The 20,332-nt window shown below is 41.4% G+C and overlaps 1 pseudogene; it reads right to left on the bottom strand.

The window, feature by feature from the left end:
- Positions 1 to 6,719: 6,719 nt before the first annotated feature.
- LOC138369919 (protein O-linked-mannose beta-1,2-N-acetylglucosaminyltransferase 1-like) lies at positions 6,720 to 20,328 on the bottom strand (annotated as a pseudogene).
- Between the last annotated feature and the right edge of the window lie 4 nt (positions 20,329 to 20,332).

Consider the following 20,332-nt stretch of genomic DNA (forward strand, 5'->3'; position numbering starts at 1 on the left):
AATATTTCACTTGTGTACAGGCATATTATGCCTAAACGGTAGGAGCAGTGTTGCCAGATTGGGCTACAAATAGCGAATTGGGCTACTTTTGAGAGCCCCGCGCTCCCAAATTTTTAATTTCGCTACTTGCTACTTTTTGGGGTTAATTTAAAAGCAAGATGTGCTAATTTGGGCTATTAATGTTAAGATTGTACGATTGCGAGTTACATGAAAGTAACTAAGCTATAAATAATTGCAATTAATAATAATTGTAAATATTAATTAATACTAAATAATATTATTTAATAAATTAGTCCCAATTCAATGCAGAGTTTTCTTCCAAGCACAGAAACTTGTAAATATAAATACAAGGTAATAGATCAGAATGTATCAGGTTCATGATTTGTACCAAGAGAAACAACAACGGCACTTTCCTGCACCGTGGGAGGTTACACCCTTTCCAGTTTTAATCCCTCCCTTTCCACCCAAGAAGCACATTAGAGATCAGCCCAAGCTTCGTCTTGAGGCAAAGCTCAACGCCTTAAGCCATACTGATGCTCTGTCCACAGAGCATTCTCTCTCTCAAATCATATACACTGATGGTTCCCTACACCGCACCACGGGTGCAGCTGGAAGTGCAGTTGTTCTGACAATGGGCGATGGCTTGTACTTTCAGTGGGGAGTCCGTATAAACAATTGGGCCTCTACCCTTCAGACCGAACTATTTGCCTTGATCCTTGCACTAAAATGTGTACAAGTCTCCAAACTTGATACATTAATTGTAAGTGACTCCTTATCATCCTTAAATGCTCTCAACTCTTTAAGACATAACTGTAACATGCTCGTGTCCGAAGCTAGACACAAATACAACAAAATTATTAAGGGTGGTAACAGAGTCCATTTCATGTGGTCTCCATCTCATGTTGGCCTCCGAATGCATGATAGAGCTGATAAGTTAGCCAAAGAATCTGCCTTTAAAGGAGCCGTTGAGTGTAACCTTGGATTGTCAACGAGCAATCTGAGAGCAGCAGTACACCGAGAACTTCAACAAGATCTTGTAGATCTGAGGCAAAGTGAAATTGACACCAGTAATTCCATCTATCATCATACTATCATGCAAGAGGAGCCACACATCTATGGATCATCCAATAAAATCAGCAGACTTCTAGATGTTACTACTGCTCGGCTTAGACTCGGTTACAAGTATCTCTGGGAATTCTCATTATCTGCTGATGTAGACCTGACCAAATGTAAACTGTGTCAACAAAATTATTCGCACACCCTCCGTCACTATTTATTTATTTATTTATTTATGCATATACAAGAATGTACATAAGGAATGTGAGGATACAAATATGGTAATTACAGTCTTGTAAAGCCACTAGCACGCGCAGCGTTTCGGGCAGGTCCTTAATCTAAGAAAATTTTAAGGAGGTAAATACTTGCAAAGTTTATAGACAAAAAAATGAAAACAGATTACATGGAATGAAAAAAAAAGAAGATGAGAGAAAATTATAGGTACAGTATATTAAAGCACATAGGTAGCTATGATTGATTGCAATGACAGCTTAAAATGGTAGTTGACAACAAATTGGTAGGCACAATACAGCAGAAACAATATAAGATTGATTGCAATGACAGCTTGAATGGTAGTTGACAAAAATTGGTAGTCACAATACAGCATATGGCTAGCACATAAAAGAAGACAGCAATGAACACAATGATAAGGTTGTTTGATATTACATAAAAATTAGGAGATTGGGTAACACTAGGTACAGAGCAAATTTAAAGCTCAGTGTAGGAAACTAAATAGATGAAGTTAGGTACTTTTTGGTTTTGCTTTTAAATAAGGCAAAAGTTTTACAGTTTTTCAATTCACTAGGGAGTGAGTTCCATAGACTAGGTCCCTTAATTTGCATAGAGTGTTTACACAGATTAAGTTTGACCCTGGGGATATCAAAGAGATATTTATTTCTGGTGTGGTGATAATGGGTCCTATTACATCTGTCCAGGGAGAGTTTCAGAGCATGGTTTGCATTTAAGAACAGGGTTTTGTAAATGTAGTTGACACAAGAGAATGTGTGGAGGGAGTTAATATTTAGCAAGTTTAGGGATTTAAACCAAGGGAGCTGAGTGTTGTCTGAAAGCAGAGTTAGTTATTATTCTGATAGCAGATTTTTGCTGTGTGATGATGGGCTTAAGGTGGTTTGCAGTGGTAGACCCCCATGCACAGATACCATAATTAAGATAGGGGTAGATTAGTGCATAATATAGTGAGAGGAGAGCAGAGTTAGGAACATAATATCTGATTTTGGAGAGTATACCAACTGTCTTAGAGACTTTCTTAGTTATGTGTTGAATGTGGGTGCTGAAGTTGAGTCTCTTGTCTAGGAATAGGCCAAGAAACTTGCCATCATTTTTATTACTGATGTTAATGTTGTCTATCTGTAGCTGAATTGCATTTGATGATTTGCTTCCAAATAAGATGTAGTAAGTCTTTTCGATGTTTAATGTTAGTTTGTTCGTTGACATCCATAAGTGGACTTTTTTTAATTCATTATTCACAACATTATTTAGTGTATGTGGGTTGAGGTTTGAGTAGATAAGGGTAGTATCGTCAGCAAACAATATAGGTTTGAGAATATTAGAGACATTAGGCAGATCGTTTATATATATAAGAAATAGAAGAGGTCCTAAGATGCTGCCCTGTGGCACTCCAACGGTAATTGGTAGAGTGGAAGAAGTTGTATCATTGATGGTTACATATTGGTGTCTGTCACTAAGATAGGATCGGATGTAGTCAAGGGCAAGGCCTCGGATTCCATAATGCTGGAGTTTAAGTAAGAGGTAGTTGTGATGGAGTGCGAAAACATACGTGAATTTAGAGACAATTCTATAACCAATGTTCCAGCGATGTGTCAATATTTCATTCAAAATGATCTGCTACCAGAAATTTTAGCCAAATATCCCGAGTTTGCTAACTGTAGGTAGTAACTAAGTGATTGTAACCTATCCACCGCTGCCCACTGGATGGGGGGCGGTGTGCAGGACAAACATATAAATTGTGACACTAGCTCTCCACATATGTCTGTTGCTTAATTTAGAACCTGTACTAGAGGTTGATCTCGAACCCATTGTTGATGTGACGATTTATATTGAATTTTGTAACTAGCTCATCAAGATTGTAACTTGCTTAGCTAAATGAATTGTGGGGTTCAGTCCCTGAGCCCATTATGTGCCTCTGTAACTCTTTCCACTACCGCCCACAAGATGGGTATGGGGTGCATAATAAATGAACTAAACTAAAAAAAAAAGGTAATAGATAGATCGATAAATAAATAGACAACTTTCAATTATTGCACCAAGTAATGGCGAGAGGAAAAAAACTGAACAGTATATACATTACCTTTGAAATTAGTAATTGAAATTGATATTGAAATAAGTTTATTGAGGTAAAATACACACAAAGGGATGAGGTAGCCCAAGCTATTCTCACCCGGTTCAGTACATCGTGTTAATACATACATATAAACACATCACAAACAATTAACATATTACCAAACATTCTGAGAGATAAACATATACATTTCCTGAAATTAATAATGGATGAATGGTAATAAATTGGTGTATGTATGTATGTATACCAAACAAAGTCCATTTAATGACAGAATATAGCCATTTTGTGTAAAAACTTCTATATCTCATATTATTAATTTAACAGTAATGGAAAAAGTCATAGTTTGTATATACAAGAGATGAAACAGAGAGCCATGAGCTAGATCGATATGCTGAGTCCATAAGGAGGCCGAGCTTCCAGAAATACCTTCCTGTGATTGGCTGTTGCGGGGAATACCAACACTTCTTTATGAATAAAATTTAAACTAAGAAATAGGTCCTTGTGCACAACAACAAGGGTGTTGTGAAAAAGAACAACAATTTCTGTTTTGCACCTGACAGAAATCTCCATCTAACTGAATAATTTACTCGAATAAGAGGGCAGAGCAGTGTATCATTATTTGTGTCATGGCAATCCCCAATAATAACGTCACAAGTTAGGTAGCCAACCCATTTTTATATAACATTTATTATATCCTGCAATATTTAATTATCACTTTATTAACACTTTAAATACTTAACACTTCACTTTTTGGGTAAATTAAAGTTAAAGCAGAATTCCATAAGCAGAACTGGTGGGCTGAACTATAAGATGATTTACTAAGTGGATGGCACCTATAGCTGATCCCTTCCTGTGATTGGCTGTTGTGTGAATGTCAACAAAGAGTTTCTACCAATGATATGCCACCATTTTATTTATTATGCACCCCATACCATCTTGTGAATGCCAACGCTTATATGAATAAAATAAGAAATACATCCTTTTGCTCAATAACCTTGTTGTTGTACAAAAGAACAACAATTTCTGTTTTATACAAGACAGAAATTTCCATCTAACTGAATAATGTAGACCAATAAGAGGAAGGAGGCATTGTATCGCCGATATTATTTGTGTGAGGCAACCCCCACTGATGACGTCACAAGTTAGGTAGCCAGCCCATGTTTCTGTAACACTCGTTACATCCTGCAGTATTTAATTATCACTATATTAATACTTTTAAATACTTAACATTTCACTTTTTAGGTAGATTAAAGTTGAAGCAGAATGTCATAAGCAAGGATGGTGTGCTGAATAAAGATGATTTATTAAGTGGATGGAGCCTTTAGCTGATCCCTTCCTGTGATTGGCTGTTGTGTGAATGTCAACAAAGAATATCTACCAATGATATGCCATTTATTATGCACCCCATACCACTTGTGGGCGGAGCTTGGAACCTCCTACCCGAGCACAACAACCCACCTTATGGGTTGCTGTTTGGCTATTTATAGTGCGTTGGAAAAAAACTAGATGGCGTTAGTGGTATTTTGTAGGGTAATTTGTTATAAGTGTAATTTGATGTCAACAGATGGCGTAAGCTGTATCTTATGGCTACTGTTGACCTGCCAGTTGATAGTGTTCTCTTCTGCCGACAGATGGCATCAGCTGTTATTATTACTTCCGAATTCCCTTTAAACACTGAACTACAAATCCCTTGGCTTATGATAAGTTTTTTTTTATACCATTTATGATAAGTATTAGATAACTGGAGTTCCGCAATTACTTTTATTTATCAACTGTTCAGGATATCATCATATAACGTCTGGTTAGGACGTACTGCTCTCGATTGATGAAGATTAAGCCACCCAAGAGGTGGCACGGGCATGAATAGCCCGTAAATACTGCTCTCGTAATATTATTCAGGGGGGGTGGGGGAACTATCAAATGAAAGCGCCAAGCCATTACGACTATATAGCACTCCGAAGGGATCAGGATACGGATTTGGGATGGAACGGGGGAAAGGAATGGTGCCCAACCTCTTGGGCGGTCGGGGATTGAACGCGGACCTGTAGAAAACGAGACCGTCGCTCTACCGTCCAGGCCAAGTGGTTAAGCGTAATATTATTAAAACAACAATTTATGCATATAATAACAGCATTTCATACTAAAAATACTTGATATTGAAAATTGGTAGTGAATTCCAATCTTAGGAATCTCCTAAACTGTACTTTTTAATCATTTTATGTACTTACTACTTATTATTAAATTATTAAGTACTTACTATAATAATTAAATTAATTATTTTATTTAATATTTAAATTAAATGATAAAATAATAGGTAATAATAAATCATTATGTAGGGGGACAGGCAGCCAGTGTATATATACATGTTAGGCTTATACCAAGGTGCCACAAAGGTGCCAAATTAAAGACTGGGTGCTGCTGGGAAAACTCACACCCCAGAAGTGACTGGGGTGTGAGTTTTCAGTTGCATATAGTCCTGGGGATCATTCAGGCTTGTTCGCATTTGTGTTCTTCACGTGTGCCCCAAAGAATGAGGTGATTTGATAAAATGCTATGCCCAAGATTATCATCCGAGTGCCGGCGGGGAAGTGGTTCAAATAACTTCGGCTATCACTTCCTTATGTCCGGTCGTGATGGTCAAGTGGATTAAGGCGTCCTGTACATACCAGTTGCGTTGCTCCTGGCAGTATGGGTTCGAGTCACTTCTGGGGTGTGAGTTTTCAGTTATATACATATATATACATATACATATATATATATATATATATATATATATATATATATATATATATATATATATATATATATATATATGTATATGTATATATATGTATATAACTGAAAACTATATATATATATATATATATATATATATATATATATATATATATATATATATATATATATATATATATATATATATTGGTAGCAGTCTTTTTTTTTTTTTTTGAGATATATACAAGAGTTGTTACATTCTTGTACAGCCACTAGTACGCGTAGCGTTTCGGGCAAGTCCTTAATCCTATGGTCCCTGGAATACGATCCCCTGCCGCGAAGAATCGTTTTTTCATCCAAGTACACATTTTACTGTTGCGTTAAACAGAGGCTACAGTTAAGGAATTGCGCCCAGTAAATCCTCCCCGGCCAGGATACGAACCCATGACATAGCGCTCGCGGAACGCCAGGCGAGTGTCTTTCTTGCAAACATATGTTGTGGAATATGACCGAAAGGGTAAGATTCTAACAGGAACCTTCCGAATATTTCTTATGTTTTTCTTCACTGTCAGGGGAAGATGACAAATTAACTCTCCAAAGTTCATTTTCACACTTTTATTTTTGGTCTGACACCTAGGGATGCGTTTCGCAAGGTCACTCCTTACATTCTCAGGAGAGAAAGTAAGGAGTGACCTTGCGAAAGGAATAGGAATATAATGGTGGGCAGGGAAGGAATATATATATATATATATATATAGACTCTGGTAATAGGCTTTGTGCGATCACTTCTACCTTAATATGTCCTGTTTTGGTAAATATCTGTGTCCTTTGCTTCTTCTGTAAATGGAGTTGTTGGGTTTCTCAATAAATTTCTTATAATATTTTATCATATACGTTTCGCATTTTTATATTTAATACCAAGATTTTGCTCGGATCTTAAACGCTTACAATAATTATTAGTCCAAAATTATATAACCCGATTCGTCACTATCCAATTGTTCACACTAATATATTAACTTGTTCCCGCTTGCAGTTTTACTAACTGCTTCACACCGAGTGGGAGAAAGAGTGCCGGTTGATCTATACTTTGAACAGGATGCGAGCTATTGTCATAAATGACCCAGTCTTCAACTGAAGTATTGGTGTAATAGGATCACTCTTCAACTGGTGCACTGGTAAAATTGAATTTGCTCTTGACTGATGTAGGTCTACCTGCATAAGTTGGCTGGTCTTTAAATGAGGTCCTGGTGTTGGTATAATTAGAGTGGTGTTCAAAAGTTATGTTGGTATAATTGAAAAAATCTTCAGCAGGAGGTCTGGTATAACTGGGCGAGTCTCCAACAGGTGCGCGAGTATAATTGGACTTGTCTTCAATTGGTTCACTGATATAATTGAACAGCTCTCCAAATGGCTTTTTGATATATTTGGGACGATCATCAACTGGCGTACTGGTATAAATGAGTCGATCTTCAACAGATGCACTGGTATAATTGGACGCATCTTCAACTGGCTCACTGGTATAATTGGACGCATCTTCAACTGGCTCACTGGTATAATTGGACGCATCTTCAACTGGCTCACTGGTATAATTGGACGCATCTTTAACTGGCTCACTGGTATAATTGGACGCATTTTCAACTGGCTCACTGGTATAATTGGACTGGTCTTCAGCTAGTGCACTGGTATAATTAAACGCATCATCTGGCGTACTGGTATAATTGGACCGATCTTCCGCTCGTGCACTGGTATAATGAGACTCATCTCCAGCCGGTGTACTAGTATAATTGGACACATCTCTAATTGGTGTACTGGCATAATTGTGCGGGTCCTCAACATATACATTGTTATATGTGTGCTGGTCTTCAAGTATATTATCAGCGCTGGTAGCCTCGCCTGCAGCAGCAGCGCCACAGAGCCCTGTGGAGAGCTTCTGTGAGTCCAAACCCGGGTAAGGTTGGTCATGTGAGAACTTCAATATATTCAGGTAGTCGTGATTCCCGTGCTCCAGAAAGTGGTAGGTTTGGTCCAAGTAGTTTTCCATCATGTGCTCGTAGTGTTTCTTCTTCACCTTCAACACAGGGCAATGATCTTTCATGTAGCCGTAACTGGAAGTAATAATAACAGTAATAAGAACAACTACAATAATAATAATATCAAACCAATGTACATACATTTATTGACAGTTGAGAGCCGGGACCAAAGAGCCAAAGCTCAATCCCATCAAGCTCGAGTATTGGACACATTCGTAGGCATCTTTGGTTTAAAGGACCATCATTACATTATACATTTGTCAAGATCATCACTTGACATCAGAGGTCTGGCAGAAAGACTCGTCTAATGTCCTCTGAGCTATGCTGGTCAACCGGACCATTGGGCAGTGCACACTAAGATTAACACTGAGACTGAGAGAGATGTTATCCTGACAAATGTTAACAGCCACACTGAAACGTTTACATCTCAAGTACTGAAACATCCAAAATACGCATATATCCAAATCAGTCTACAAATGCAAACCGGGATAGATAAGATTGATAATTATTAGGAGAAAGCACTAAGCTATTATGACTATATAGCACTTGGCGTTCGAATGGGTATGATGACAATAATTTTGAATAGGACGAAGGAGAGGAATAGTGCCCTACCACTTCGACAGACTGGGACCAAAATACGCATATATCCAAATCAGTCTACAAATGCAAACCGGGATAGATAAGATTGATAATTATTAGGAGAAAGCACTAAGCTATTATGACTATATAGCACTTGGCGTTCGAATGGGTATGATGACAATAATTTTGAATAGGACGAAGGAGAGGAATAGTGCCCTACCACTTGGACAGACTGGGATCGAACGTCGATCTGCAGGGAGACCACTGTAGGGCTCTTAGCATGTTATAGATAATAAGCTATCTTTCTCAGACTTGCCAGTTTCTTAGCACATTTGTCTGAAACAATTTCACATGTATTGTGCAGGAAAGATTTTCATAAATTTCTCCTTCCTAATACAGTAATTGATGGGTTGGATATCTGTATTTTTTGTATAATCTTATGATAAGACGATATAATAATATTATTTGTATTATTAATAATAAAATTTCAATAATAATTGTAATAATGATAAAAAAGCTACTGAAAAGAAATATAAGAAGCGTTTCAGTAATGCATTGTACCACATATTTACCCGAAGCCTAATGAGTGATTAATAAATGCATGGCTAAACTAACGTAGATAAAAACATATTATATTGAAAACAAATTACCTGTACTTTGAATATGGGATTCCTATGATGAGAATGATGGCACGGTGGAAGGGTATTCTCCACAAGCCATAGTGATGATCCCTCAAGTCCTGGTTCCACACCTGTAAAGCCTGGGGACAAATGAAAACATACTAAAGACTTTGGGTTCGTTTTGAAATTCCTCAAATTTACACATTTACTTGGATGACTTTACATTTGGGTTTTAGATAAGTAATATGAGACATACTGTGACAGTTTTACATACATCAGCGAGGACCTTGAAAGCGACGATGTCGCTGGAGCTCATCATCTTGACACAAGCAGCATACACTCCGCCCTTAAAAGCACCACCAGGAAAAAACTCCATAATTAGGATAAAATAAAAATAAAAAAAGCGTACTTGGACATAAAGTAAAATTATTTGTACTGGGTGAGTTTAATGTGGAATCAATATTGGGAAGCCTGAGACAAAAACAGAGGACACAAGAAGACAAGATGAATAAGAATTTATATTTAAACTAGCTGTACCCGGCCACGCGTTGCTGTGGCTCAGTCTGGTTAAATGGAAAAGAAAGAAAAGAGAAAGCACACATTTCTAATACGTTTAATTTCACAATGCTTGTGGGTATACAATATTTTTTGTTGTTCCATTGTCTGTGGAGATATAGAGATTGTCTGGTTTGCCGACTCTAGAACTCCCTACCCTCCCCCGTCCCCCCACCATTCCACCAGATGTGTATACACCTTCTATGTAGATGTATACACATCTACATAGTAGGTATATACAAACACGCGAGTATTCGAATGCAACATTGTGTCAAAATTTCAAAGCAATCAGTGAAGAACTTTCCTAGATATAAGATTTTGAGCAATTTAACCCTTATTTACACCCGTGGTAGGCAGGGCAGGTACTTACGTGCACAGAGAAGATAAGATACTCACATGGACAGGGAAAGTGAAGTTGTATGGGTTAGTGATGTTCAGAGGCAGGGCCCTGACCAGCAAGTCTCTCAGCTCTCTCTCGTACACCTTCCTGTCCACACTGCAACACATCGTGTCAGTGCTTTGAGTTGTCTTCATCGACAACCAAAATTCAGTATTCCTGCTCTTGCTTCTAAATTCGTTGTTAATTCAAAATATTTATTACATTTTCTGATAAAGAAAACGAAAATATATGAAGTATAAAGAAAAGCCTATTATGGATGCATAGTACTAAGTAATTCATAAATAAATGAAAACTATAAATGCATCACTCAAGATGCCTACTAATTAAGGGAACAAAAAAAATTGTTGGTGGAGGGGGGGAAGGGTTGTATGTAAAAAAGAACGGCAAATATGTGCAATTTATTTGTAAGTAACTAATGTGAAGGCAAATATAATATGAAGTAGAACTTGTGATATTGCATAATATTGTTAAAGATATCGTGGGTAGGACGTTAGTAGTGTTAAATGGGGTTAGGAATGTCACACGTAACAAGCAAGGTTTCTGTGGTGTAGGGCGAATTGTATTTCCTGGCACCCATTGCATACATATATGGCCTGGGGTTCAAATTCCAGTTGCTATTTACTGCTGGGTAACCAAAAGTATTAGGTGTAAGGAAAAGTGCACGAACACCTCGTCCTGATCGAACCCGGGATCGTTCGGTTGTGAGCCAACTACGCCACACGACACCTTAAACTAACTCTTAATTATACTGTATGTGCTGTCAATGCGGAAAATGCTAACAGTGCCCTCCTCTCTTAAATGCTCCATGATGAAGTGAAGGGAACTTGCACGGCGAGACTCGCCACAAAGTGTAGTAGACTTACGATGTGAGGTTAACTAGGGTGTTGGGGTCGTGTGAGAGAGGCTTGTTCGAGAAGCGTCGTTTGGCGAGTTGTCCAGAGAAGTGAGTGCCGGATAGTCCAGCATGAGTAGTGCGGGAGACCTCTGGAATGACCAGCTCCCGGCCGCGTCGCACCAGTCCACACCCCATCCAATAGTCCCAGTCAGTTGTCTGTGGGAGTCGGGAACCCACCAAGGAGAGTGAGCTTCCTGGGGAATCCGTGTTACCGATTTCTTTTTAATATATCAGAAAACTAAATATTATTGGATAGTCTGTCTGGCTTTTTTATTTTTTGCATAAATTCCCCCGGAAGAGTGGAATTTGTTGCATATATTCCCTCAATGTGCCCAAGTGCATCATACATTACCACAGAGACGGGAGGCCACTTGGGCAGCGTCTCCCTCAGGAAACTCCTCTTGACCATCCAGCCGTAAGCGGGGAGAGAGTGCACCCGATTGAGGCGGGTGGGATCGTGGGCTGTGTGGGCGTAGGAGAAGTGGGAGTAGGCGGACACGGCGTAAAGTGAAGGATCCCGGTCAAGCAATACGGCCGTCTGCTGCATATACCTGTAAATACCACTGGTGAACACTACTGACCATCACTAAAGTGGATACTTGTAAACTCTTCTTATTTACCCTTTGAATGGTGGTGGCAGATCTGTGAGTGTGTACTTGTCTTCCTAGTTATACATCTGTGGTGGCGGAAGGTGAACTTCAGCTCTTGGATGCGTTACTTTGTTTGTACTGCGAGTTTAATGGTGTAAGCATTGGCAATTGTTGATTACGTTGGGCTTTAGGCTTTAAACGATGTTCTGGGACAGGTTATATAGATTATTTAGAGCCATGTTTGCCCTAAAACACGCTGCTATATAGTGTGTCTAATATTCATATATTAGAGACACTACATGGTAAAATAATGCACGTAAGCATTATTGTATCAGTAAATTTTCAATAAATATGCGTTAAATTGCACAACATATTTTGCAATTATCAAATTTAAGTACATGCCCCATAAATGTAGAACAATGTGCAATATTGCCATAAACGCCGTTAACACGCTATCTATGAAAGTAATTAATCTTTGAAATCTTATCTATGAAAGTAATTAATCTTTGAAATCTTATCTATGAAAGTAATTAATCATATTCCACAAAGTATAGCAAAAGGTCACCGCCAGGAGTGGCGGCGAAGAAGCCACTGACGAGAAGAAGTCAGGGGCGAGGATGAGGTCTTCCTCCAGCACGATGATCTTGTCAGCAGACACCTCCTCCAGGGCGTGGAACAGCGCGAACCTCACGTGTCTGTAATACCACATTCATGACCGCGTCTATACATTACAATTTGTTTTAAAGACCATAATTACTATTTTGCTAAGTCTTGATTTATTTATAAGACCAGTCTATCGGCTATAGTATGTTTCTGGAAACTAAATTTTGCCTATTAACACTTATCTATATGGAATATTGCCCGAAACGTGCATGCTATTTTAATATATATATATATATATATATATATATATACTTTTAACATGACTATCCTAGCATGTGCGTGGTCTTACCTGGATATCCGGGGTGACAAGGAGCCCTCCGGGGCGTGCACCAGCCACCTGAGACCCAACACCTCCAGCAGCTTGATGGTCTCCACACACTCCCCGTCCACCGACACCAACACCTGCTCGACCACCACCCCGACCTGTGTTAGCAGCTGTCGCAATAACCTGCAGGTGGACGTAGTCACCGGCAATGTTTACACAGCAAAAATATCAATGTACGGAAAAAAAAGATTGCAAACTTAAAGTTCAGGGTTAATTAGGTTATATGATTTTCCACCACAGAAGAGAGAGACCTACCTGTAGAGGTATCGTGGCCTGTTGCTTGCGACCACTACCACTCCCAGCTCCTCGCGTGGTACGCCCTGCAAATACACATGTTTCGAGGTAAAGAATATATTTTAATGACAAATTTCAGAAGTCATTCTACAAAAATCATGGTACCTATAGTGAATGCAGATGGAATGTGCGGAATATGAACTGCTTCATCTAAAATAGTCCATGTTTTGTATTGTTGGTATATTAAAAGGCATAACAAAAACTGAAATAGCCTAGTATATCATAGGCGTAATCTGCACTCTTAGTTCTAATTCCTTAGGGGTGCCTTCTCGTTATGCCCTGTGGCTGGGGGGATTGGTGCCCTGAAGCTACATAAACACCCTATACCCCCCCCCCCCGAAGTGGCAAGAGAAGTTAGGGGACAACAATAGCACATATGCACTATACTAGGTCTAGGAAAGATTAGGCTTGGTTGTTGCCTTCTTTCTCGGGCTCTACAAAATAAGTAGTACAAAACGTCCATATTTTGTTCATTCCATGCACAGATACTATACATTATATAATTACTTAAGGCTAGATATGGACCTTACCGTAAGACATCGTAGGCACTGCAAGGTCTTCATTGTTGAGAAGTTCAATAGACGTCTGTTGTGGGTTAAGTGTGGGTATTGGAAAGTAACGTAAGAGTAAATATATGCAGTTTACTGATAGTTTTCTGGGACAAAAGGATATGATATACAAATAAGGATCAGTAAATTTCATATGTGATGTACAGTTGTATTGAAATTGAAATTGAAATAAGTTTATTGAGGTAAAATACACACAAAGGGATGAGGTAGCTCAAGCTATTCTCACCCCGTTCAGTACAACGTGTTAGTACATACATAGACACACATCACAAACAATAAACCTGTTACCAAACATTCTGAGAGATAAACATGTACATTTCCTCCTTCACAAGTGGTATGGTATCAGACGTACACAAATACTTTTATGACCTAGTTATACGGATAATTCAACAAAATATTACAGTCTTGGTGCAAAATTCTTATATCTCTCAAGAATATCATCAACCTTTCCTTTGTGACACATCCAGGCTATTTGCTCAGGAACAGTCCTTATCTCAGTGTTTCTATATACATTAATCAACGGACAATCAAGAACATAATGGGCAAGGGTGTGAGACCTTAACATACCACATAGTTTACACTTCGTGTCATTATCATGAACGCCTATCCCATATTCCCAGTAATATTTGTACCCAAGCCTGAGCCGCATGTACACAGAGTCACTCCAAGCATTTCTCCTTTTACCATAAGTGAAAAGGGTGTTTTGACTCACATACATGTAGTGTTGCATGGTTAGACTTCTCTCATACATTATCCCTCTCCTCTCCACTCCTGCCTGTGCCTGAATATTTCTGATTTTGCTTCTTATTTGTCTCATTGTGAATTCACATTCAATGTCAATTTGTGGTTTTGATGTGGCACGTTTGGCCAAGTCATCCGCCACCTCGTTGAGCACTATTCCAACATGAGATGGAATCCACATGAATTTCACACTATGACCTTTCAGCTGTATCTCAGCTATTCTTCTCTTACAATCCTCAACTATAGACATGAAGACTGGGTTTCGACTGTTTAAGGACTCCAGTGCTCCTCGGCTATCGACAAATACAAAAACATTTTTGCCGTCATGACGTACTTCCTCCAAACACGCCAGAATGGCCTGCAGTTCAGCTTGTGTGGATGATATATAATTACTAAGCCGGAGTTCAATTTTCCTGTCCACAGTCCCAAACTCTGTATATTCCCTTATGAGGACACCACACCCTGCCCTGCCATCCTCCGCCACCGACCCGTCGCAATATACATGTAAACTGTTGCCTCTTGGTAACCGGGATATCATGCTTCCATACATACACCGTAATTGTCCCGTTTCATGATGAATCTTTTTCACATTGAGGGGTACAATTTCGACGTCTATTTTCTGTACTTTCCAGGGAGCAGACCTATTACACTGTCGAGAGGGTTTACAGCAGTCAAGTACATCGTATTCCCTGAGGTCATGAGCTAATCCCCTCGTGTAGCGTGTCTCCCTCAGTTTCCTGGAAGTGTGTACGTCACTCAAGCAGGTCTGAACGCTCTCAAACAGCTTATCCCCTCCTTTTCTCCGCATGAAACGAATAGCTACTCTAGTGTTAATGTCACGGACTCTATCACACACACTCTGTAAATTTAATTCCATTCTCATTATTTCAATCATTGCATTTCTTTGACATCCAAGAATAATCCTCATAGCCTCGTTCTGTATCAGCTCTATTTTTTTAATTCTGCTACAGTTGTATTGGTGGTCGAGTATTGCATGTTGGGTGGCTTGGAACTGGAAGTTTGGTGTTGGCCTTAATACTTATCAACGACAAACATTTCGAACGGTCAGAATAGTTCAATTATAACGCAACAGGTACAACAGGCATGAAGAACTAAAATCACTTCACCATAGTCACCGTTTTGTAAGTGCAAGAGCTTGGGGACCAACTGACAAGTATATGTAAACATTGAGAAGTGTAAGGATCACAATCGACTTGAGCATGGTCCAGGACGGACCGAAACGTCGTCGTCCCTTCAGTTTCTAGTGTGTGGTCTGGTCAACATATTTCAGCCACGTTACTGTGGCTCCTCGTCTGCTTGAGAAGTATATCCCAGTTCCCACAGTACATATATCTCCTTCCCGGGTTGGGTGGGTTTGGTAGAGAAATCGTGCTCGCTGTAGTCTGAATGAGGAGCGTGGTGCTGGTGACGGAGGTAGTCACCGTGGTTGTGGTGGTGCTGTGGAAGGCGTGGCAGCTCACCGTAGTGGTGCTGGGGAAAGGGCATAGTGGCGCTTAGTGGTGCTGGAGGAAAGGCATAGTGATGCTGGGGGCGTGGTGCTGGAGGAAGGGCATAGTGATGCTTGGGGCGTGGTGCTGGAGGAAGGACATAGTGATGCTGGGGGCGTGGTGCTAGAGGAAGGGCATAGTGATGCTGGGGGCGTGGTGCTGGAGGAAGGGCATACTGATGCTGGGGGCGTGGTGCTGGAGGAAGGGCATACTGATGCTGGGGGCGTGGTGCTGGAGGAAGGGCATAGTGATGCTGGGGGCGTGGTGCTGGAGGAAGGGCATAGTGATGCTGGGGGCGTGGTGCTGGAGGAAGGGCATACTGATGCTGGGGGCGTGGTGCTGGAGGAAGGGCATAGTGATGCTGGGGGCGTGGTGCTGGAGGAAGGGCATAGTGATGCTGGGGGCGTGGTGCTGGAGGAAGGGCATAGTGATGCTGGGGGCGTGGTGCTGGAGGAAGGGCATAGTGATGCTGGGGGCGTGGTGCTGGAGGAAGGGCATAGTGATGCTGGGGGCGTGGTGCTGGAGGAAGGGCATAGTGATGCTGGAGGAGGGGCATACTGATGCTGGGGCGTGGTGCTGGAGGAGGGGCATAATGATGCTGGGGGCGTGGTGCTGGAGGAAGGGCATAGTGATGCTGGGGGCGTGGTGCTGGAGGAAGGGCATAGTGATGCTGGGGGCGTGGTGCTGGAGGAAGGGCATAGTGATGCTGGAGGAGGGGCATACTGATGCTGGGGCGTGGTGCTGGAGGAGGGGCATAATGATGCTGGGGGTGTGGTGCTGGAGGAAGGGCATAGTGAAGCTGGGGGCGTGGTGCTGGAGGAAGGGCATAGTGATGCTGGGGGCGTGGTGCTGGAGGAAAGGCATAGTGATGCTGGGGGCGTGGTGCTGGAGGAAGGGCATAGTGATGCTGGGGGCGTGGTGCTCACCGTGGTAGTATTAGTGGACGGGGTGAAGGGCGTGCAGCAGGAGCACAGGTCGCCGTAACCGTCATACGCGTCACAAAAGTGTTGTCGTTTACTCCACAACTCGGACCACGAGTCGCACAGACGCTCTGCAACATATTGTACACATTTTTCTCGTTAAAGCCAAGAGATGGCTCAAAATTTAATTGTTTTTTTTATAATTTCTTGTTATTTCTACTCAATGTCTTGCACAAAGCCATTGGCCTACTAGACATGTGTTGCAAACCCAAATCACCTGAGGATGGCGGGGGCGGAGGAAGGACAAGCTGCAGGTCTAGTGAGTGTGGGAAACTGGTGGTGCCATGAGCGTTGGTGACCAGCCCCTCAGCCAGCGTGGAGCCCCCCACCAGCCAGGCCCACGCCCAACAGTCCCTGAAGGTGAGGTGTTGGGCGGCGAAGGACCCGAGAGATGTGAGGGCGGCTTTAGACGACGCTTCCAGCCGGCCTGAGGCGTCGTACTGGGGAGACATATTTATGTGTATCACTCATAACTACTATACTACTGCCACACTTTAGTGTGGATCAATTCCCGGGTTCGTATGTAACCTGTACTACCACTCACAAAACGAGTGAAGTGCATTATAAATTAACTAAACTATTCAGAATTTAGTAGAATATATTTATTTATTCCATACCTTAATTCAGAGGCAGAGGCTAGAGACCGGAGAAAATGTATAACTTTGCTTCATCGTTCGTTTGATTAACATGACTTTACGCAGTATACAATATTTAGTGTGAGGCATATTATGAGCTCCAAAACTAAATAGCAGTGGGCTTTTAACTGAGCAAGTTACAGTCTTGGCAATACCTTCTCTTGCCTTACCTCTCTCGCTCCCATCACAATCAACATGATAATGGTCCAGGACGGACCGAAATGTCGTCGTCTCATCTTTTGGTGAGTAGTTTAGTCTTCATGTCTTAGCAATATTAATAACGGTCACGATAATGGTTCTAGGAATGGACCCAAATGTCCTCCTAGCTTATCAGGTTACAGAAGTAATGAACTGTATTAAAATATGATGTATTCGGTATGTTCATTACCTTGTAGGCAAATTTGAGATATTTAGCTAATATTTTCGGTAATAAGAAATGTTTTTAAAGTATTTCGACATTCATGAACATTTGTGAGAGACTAGTTTCCAGTTAGTATAATTATTCTATTCTGAGCCATCAGTCGGGCGTCAGTGGAGAGGTTGGAATGATATAATGTATTAAAGAACTGGACCTTCATATTCCTTTAGCTAAAATTCCTCTCCAACATTCTTGTTTTGTTTTAATTAAACACAATTTGCTGATAAGGGCGGGGGGGGGGGGGTGCAGGCGCTCAAGGATACTTATAACTGAGTTGAAGCCGAGAAGCAGTAATATATATTTACGTCTAGCTGCTGATACTATTGGATGCGCTATAGATATGGGGATACTCTTGATTTTTAATTAAACCCCGGTTAAGGTTTTGCTGTCACAAACTACGTCTTCTCTCTATGAATCCACTACGAATATTATTGGGTTCAACGGAGACCTGAAATAACCCCCTCAGCTAATAATAGCTCCCTGTTCGTTGCTGGGTACCAAGATAAACAATTGCCTTTTTTGTTCGACACTACTAGGAAGTGCTGTTAGTTATCCCACACTTACATATAGACGATATTAAGGCCACCCTGCCATGCTGGAGATTTCTTAAGGTATCCACCAGCTCCAAGTCGGCAAAATAGTCTCAGTGTTGAAGTAGGCGGCGAGGGTGAGGAGGCGGGTGTAGGGGTTCACCACCCTCAGGTAGATCCCTGTGTAGGGCACCAGCAGTACCCAGTTGCTCTTCTCCAGGTGTCCATCCACCTTCTGCGACACCAGCTGCAACAATACAAAGCTGATGCCTTCCATACATAAAAATTCGTGTTAGTCAACGTTTTTATGTTTGGTGAACAGATGAGAAGAAACGTTGCCCAAATGCCACCGTCCTGCCGTTGGAATTGATGTGGAACCTTTCGCCTGTGACCGTAAGGGAGGTTTCTAATTCCCGGGATTAATTTTGTCACCCTTCTCTGCACGTTTTCTGAATAATTTATGTCGATTAAATAATGATTCTCAAAACTTTACTGCATAATTTAAATAGGGCCTAACAGGCGTAAGATAAAGATGGAGAATAAAGTTGAATATCTTAATTATTGCTAACATTCTTGTCCTGCATCTAAGTATCTTATTTGAACATTGATAATTTGATTAAGAATCTGTTTATAAAAATTTGAAGAAGCGTGTACAATATATCACTTTTGTTTTAATGTTGGGTATACAGAGGAGGAGGAAGGCAACCAAGGTACTGACGGTGGAGTTGTGGAGGTGTATGGTGGCCTCGAGGGTGGCAGACCTCATGGTGACGTTGACGGGGGCGCGGCAGGGCTGGGAGCGGCAGGGACCACTCCAGCGTCACCTCCCTGGTCTCAGTGTCTCGTCATCTGCACCACAGGGACGTGTCACTCATGTTTAACATGTGCATCTCTCTCATATCTTCACATCATATTAAACTCGGTTATATTAATCAATTAATGGTTGTTAGAATCCAGCCTCAACAGATTTAATGTTCCATAACATATCCACACAGTTCAAGACACTCATTTTACTGGCTGCCGACTTACCTCTAAAATCCTCGATGGTGATGTTAGTGAAGTTGTTGTTGCTGACGGACCAGCTACCTCCATCGACAGTACCGAAAGTGTAGACGACGGAGTCCATGTCATTGTTCATCGCCAACTCAAGCGGGATCGTGTCGACGCCCACCACTGTCTCCTTCACCTGCACAAGACCTCTGGTATCACACACACTACTCGCGAGTCCTTGTCACCACACGAGTCATAGCACCACACTCCACCACACGAGTCTAGCACACACTCCACCACACGAGTCATAGCACCACACGAGTCCTGTCACCACACTCCACCACCCGAGTCAATAGCACCACATTCCATCACACGAGTCATAGCACCACACTCAATCACACGAGTCATAGCACCACACTCACCACACGAGTCATAGCACCACACTCCATCACACGAGTCCTGTCACCACACGAGTCTTGTCACCACACTCGCCTCCCCCACACTCACCCACCACCACATTCATGCACCACCATACTAAACCATCACAACACTCACCTACTACCACATTCACCCACTACCTACTCACCGACCACTACTTTTACCCACAACCACAGTCACACTACCACCATAAACTCCAACCAGTCACACTCACCAACACTACTACACCTACCACCACCACACTCATACCACCATCCCTCCCCCCACCCCATGGACCACCACTCCCCCCATCAACCACCACACCCACCTTCCGAAAGCATCTGTCCGGACGAGAGAATTAGAGAACTCTCAGAGTCACGTTAAAACTCTTCAAGCTGCGTTCATCGTATCGACGGTCTTGGTGACATTTGTGGTGTCCGAGAGGGCTATGGTGAGGTTGACCCTGATGAGGCTACCACCCACGCCTCCGGCCACCATCTCT

The sequence above is a fragment of the Procambarus clarkii genome, chromosome 30, assembly GCF_040958095.1.
Source record: "Procambarus clarkii isolate CNS0578487 chromosome 30, FALCON_Pclarkii_2.0, whole genome shotgun sequence".
Classification (NCBI taxonomy): domain Eukaryota; kingdom Metazoa; phylum Arthropoda; class Malacostraca; order Decapoda; family Cambaridae; genus Procambarus; species Procambarus clarkii.